The following is a 5,556-nucleotide window of genomic DNA, read 5'->3' as shown; positions in this document are numbered from 1 at the left end:
GGAGAGGAGGAAGAAAATGCAGGAGTGGTCTCTTAAGAAAAAAAGGCTCCTCTGCCTCCTATTTTTCAAAATTAAACAGGATTGATGTAAATTTTATTTAACATTATATTACAATCTGAATCTATTTCTGGTATAAAAATTGCCTAGAGGACTTGTACAAGAGAAAATGAACATGTGGTTAAAGTTTTTTAAAGATTCCTCTCAGTTTACCCCACATACCTCTTAGTGTTCCTATTTTATGATGATTGCAAAGGAAAGTGTATTTTTAGGGGGTCAAGTCAAGGGATGGGAGAGCTAGGGAGTCTTCCCAGGTAGCACAGATGTGAAATTTTAGCCTGATTGGACAGTGAGTTCTCTGGGAGAAACATCACCATAGCTCAACATGCATCAATTTTCATTCACAGAGAGACTTCATTGTGGAGTGGAAAGAGTGCCAGAAACCTGAGGCTTGAATCTTGGCTCTGCTACTCATTTGTGTGACTCTGGACAAATCACTTCCTTTCTCTTGGCTTCATTCTTTTCACATACAAAACAAGGGAGTCACTCAGCAAACATTGGTTAAGAGCCTATTGTTATATGCAAGATGTTGTACTAAACACTGGGAAAAGAACAGGACTGCCCTTGCCCTCAAGGAGCTCCCAATCTGATGGGAGAGGCTGCATGCAAACACAGCTATATACAAATAAGCCACATACAGAATAAACTGGAAATAATCAATTGAGGGAGGCCACTCTAATTAAGGTGGCTCAGAAAATGCTTTCTGTAGAAAATGAGACTTTAACTGAAACTTGAAAGAGGCCATGGAAGAGGCAGAGATGAGGAGGGAGAGAATTCCAGGTTTGGAGGAAAGCCAGTGAAATTATCTGGATTATGAGATGGGTTGTCTTGTCTGAGGAACAATAAGGCAATCAGTGTCACTGGATTTTTAAAAACAAAACAAAACAAACAGACCCCTTACTTTCTGTCTTAGTAACAAATCTAAGACAAAAGGTCAAGGGCTAGACAAATGGAGTTGTGACTTGCTCAGGGGTTATGTAGCTAGAAAGTATCTGAGACCAAATTTGAACCCAGGTCCTCTGGACTCCAGGCTTGGCTCTCTATCCAGTGAGCTACCTAGTTGTCCTTTCCTGGCTCTTAAGGTATTTGGAGGAAATGGTGATATGAGAAATAAAAAGACTGAAAAGGTAGAAAGGGGCCAGGTTGCAAAGAGCTTTGAATGCCAACTGCTCTATTTGTTTTTCAAATGTTATATTTGATTTCCAAAGTGAGGGGAGTCACTGGAGTTTGTTGAATAGGGACAAGACATAATTTGATCTGTGATTTAGGAAGATCACTTTGACTACCGAGTGGAGGACTGACTGTAGCAGAAAGAGACATGAGCTAGAGAGACCAACCAGTAGCTATTGCGATAGTCCACAATAGTCTAGAAGTGAGATGATTAGACCAGATGGTTTCTAAGATCATTTCTTATTCAGGTTTATGCCTTTGAGATTTGAGAGTCATAGAATAACAAGTCCTATTTAATATTTTCATTTTATAGTTGAGCAAACTGAAGCCCAGAAAGACTGGTGAACTGTCCAAAGTCACACATCTAAGTGAATGGCAGGATGCTGACTAGAACCAGATTTCCTAGCTCACCATCAAGCAGGTTGCTTCTCTAGGACCATCAATGTATCTAAATGCAAATACTCAAATATTTTCTTCCCTAAGATATTGACAATGAAGTCTTTCTGGAATTGGGACATTTTAAAACTGGAGAGGGAGCAGAATCCCTGCTAAGCTAGGTCTGATGAAAACTGTTTATGCCCTGCTAAAAGGAGAAGGTCTGAGAACTTGGACTCTTTTTATAGTGCAAAAGGCATAACGGAGGTAGGAAAGGACTACATTTCTCAGGATGCCCCGGCCCAAAGAGAACAAGGAGTTTATTTTGTATGAAGATGTGTGCCCACAGCCCAATTGGGAATAGATGCAGAAATAATGCTGGGGAGATAGTGGAGAAATGGAGTTTTCCCTGAGGTCCTTTACCACCTAGAGCCATGGAGACTTCCAAGAAAGAGAAGGGTCAAGAGCAGATTTTTTTGTTGATACAGTCTGAGACTCACCTAAAGCAGAGGAAGATGAGACATACGGGTATGGAAAAGTTGGTGAATGGCAGCTGAGAAGGGAAGCAGTTAGTAGTGCCCCATGCCAGCCAAACTGGGAGATCTTGATGGAATTTGTCTGTGCCTTCTTTATCAGAGCTATGGGTTTTGGTGGAGTTTGAGTTCGAAACTAATGTGAAAGGAAAGAAAATGAAACCATATTTATTTGGGGATCTCATAGAGGTCATTATCTTTTTCTTTACTCTTCATTTCTGTTCTAATTTAATGTTTTATTGCTTCATTACTGGTTAGTTCCTTTTCCTTCTCTAACTAATATGCTTATAATCAATGGATTGCCATATCTGATCTGGGACTGCAAGAGGAAGCAAGGCAGCTAGGGAGACTGGAGTTCAGGTTCCACCTCGGACACATACTGGCAATGTGACAGAGAGCAAATCACTTAACCTTTCATTGCTCTTGGTGGCTCTTTAAGATTATATATTGGGTTTTCAGTCATTAAGACCTATTAATTTGTTGGCTAAATGCTAGCCTAATCAATAAATTGAGATTCTTACCCTCCAAAAAAAAAATAAATTGGAGTGAAGGTAGAATTTCGGGTAGAGAGAAAGTTTGTAGGGCAGAGATTCTGAATCTTCTTTTTTGGCAATCTGGTAAAGCCTTTGGATCTCTTCCCCCCAAAAAAGTTTTAAAATGCATAAAATAAAATATCTAGGATCACAAAAGAAACCAATTATATTGAAATGCAGATATCAACATATTTTTAAAAATAAAGTTCACAGACTCCCAAGATAAGAACCCTTTTGGTAAAGAAAGAGTTTGAGGAACCTGCTTGGTCCTCCTTAAACCAAACTGAGAGGTGACAACCAACTAATAAGTCCAGCTCGGATACATTCCCCTTTACCCCCTCCTCCAACTCTTTTCCATAACCTTCTCTAAGGATTTAGTAATATGTTGTCTAGACGCTACTACTGCTGTTTCTTCTCCATTAATCCATTTTAATTGGAAAGTTATCATAATGTGAACTCTCTTCGGTATTATTTACATTTCTGCATTATTAGAACTTCTTCTACCAACTCTATAAGCCAGCAAATTAAAGCTGCCATTGCAGCAATAAGATCAGATGTTCTTATTGAATTTTGCTGCTGAGCCTAGCTGTCTCAAAGGGGGATGGTGAGGTTGCATGATATGTAATGGCTCTTCAGAGCCTGGGCTTTTGTCTCTGGTTCTGTCTTCACTTCTCTGAGATGAATTTTGTGTTGATCCTGGGGATGGTAATAGACATGGTCAAAATATTTTGCCCACTATTAGTCTCTCACCCAATTTTGGGGCAATTTCAAGTTAGTGGTAGAGGGAGAGGAGGGGGCAGCAAGACTCCCTCTTGTTGACTAGTAATGACCGAGATTAACACTTAGAGCATTCAAAAATGAAAGGGTATGGTATAGAAAGTAGCTAATAGGTCACCTTTTACTTAGATTAAGTGGGTTATATTAACCAGAGCCTAAATTTCCTATTTACAGTATATTATTTTGTGTCAGTTTCTTTTTCTCTAATATCTAAGTTAATGAGTGTTTTCTGAGTATCTAATAAATGTCCCATTCTGTACTAGGTGTTGTAGGGGAGACTAAAAACTCATGTCTATGCCTTCAAGGAGCTTCTAGTTTATCTGAGAGAGAAAATTAGCAAAAGAGGTTCTAAGGACAAGTACCTTTTGTTTAGGACCATGATCAGATTTCTTTATGGAATATGTGAACATGTCCATTAATGCTTAGTGAGCATTAAGGACAGATTTGTCCTGGGCCTAGGTCTTTGTGGACCTATTTACACCTCATGACTGGTGAAGATTTCATTAAGTCTTAGCAATTGTTGTTTGTTCTTTACTTCCTTTTCCTTTTTTTTTTTTAACTCTTACCTTCTGTCTTAGAATGGATATACTATATATTTCTTCTAAGGCAAAAGAATGATAAGGATTGGATAGTGGGGGTTAAATTACTTGCCCAGGGACACACAGGTAAGAAGAGGTAGATCTGAACCTAGGATCTCCCATCTCTTGGCCTGGCTCTCCATCCACTGAACCACCAGCTGCCCCCTGTTTTTCACTTTCAAAGAGAACCAAATGACATCTTGACTCAGGAGTGAACTGGATTTAAGTGAGATAGAGTTGCATAAAGTCATCACCTCACTGTCTCTTCCAGAGACACCAAAGTCCAGTGGCAAGACAAAAGTCAGAATGACTGGTGATGGCCCAGGATTCAGTGGATGACCTTGGCCTCTTTGGTATCTGACCAAGTTCCAAGACCTCTGTAGAGCCTGCTTGGGCCACTTTCATGATGTTGGAACAAATGGTTTCTCATGTGCCCATTCTGCCAAGGGAGGTCTTCACATATTTGGGGTAGATCCCCCCTAACTCACTGATAGGTTCGAGGCCTTTTGGTTACCCCCAGCCTGGCTTAGCCCATCTGTGAAGACAATTTTACTGGGACATGGCGGTTGTTCATGCTGCAGCTTCTTGAAATCACAGGTGAGAGATGGTTGAAAGGTGGACACCAGAGGTGGATGAATAGCCCTGAAAAGGGCTTGGCAAACCCTAATAACAGCTGTGCTAGTCTGCCCAGGCCCAGCAATTAGAGAGCATTTGATTGGCTTAGGCTACTGCAGATTATAGCCTCCTCCCTGGTCCTGGGAGCATGAAAGGGAATCTTGGGGGAACTACGGAAAATCAGTCAAACAAACAACAAACATTTATTAAATGCCTATTATGTGCCAGGAATTGTATTGGGTGCTTTAGATACAGATACATTCCCTGACATCAAGGAGCTAATGTTGTCTTTGGGAGATAAAACACATCCACAGATATATACACTATAAATACAAAGTGATTTTAGGGGTAGGGGATACCAATGCCTGGGGCCCCACGAACGATTTCTTTAAAAATTTTTTTAGTTAATTAATTTAGAATATTTTTCCATGGTTACATGATTCATATTCTTTTAAACCCTTACCTTCCATCTTAGAATCAATACTGTATATTGTTTCTAAGGTAGAAGAGTGGTAAGGGATAGACAATGGGGGTTAAGTGACTTGCCCAGGGTCACACAGTTAGGATGTGTCTGAGGTCAAATTTGAACCCAGGACCTACTTTAGGCATGGCTCTCAATCCACTGAGTTCAGCTCAAGAATCGCTATTCATATTGGGACTATTCTAATACCATCAGGTTGTGGTGCTTCCCCTCCCCCAGCCCTAAAATCTTACATTTTTATATATATATATATATATATATATATATAAAATCCCAGTAGAATTGCTTGTCAACTCTGTGAGGGGGAAGGATAAGGGGAGGGAGAAAACATGAATTATGTAACCATGGAAAAAATGTAAAAATAAATTCAAAATAAAGAGTATTGGGGGGGGCAGCTGGGTAGCTCAGTGGAGTGAGAGTCAGGCCTAGAGACAGGA

Source organism: Gracilinanus agilis, chromosome 2, assembly GCF_016433145.1.
Source record: "Gracilinanus agilis isolate LMUSP501 chromosome 2, AgileGrace, whole genome shotgun sequence".
In the NCBI taxonomy this organism is placed as follows: Eukaryota; Metazoa; Chordata; class Mammalia; order Didelphimorphia; family Didelphidae; genus Gracilinanus; species Gracilinanus agilis.
The sequence above is the reverse complement of the archived record's forward strand: the minus strand, read 5'-3'. Positions refer to the sequence as shown.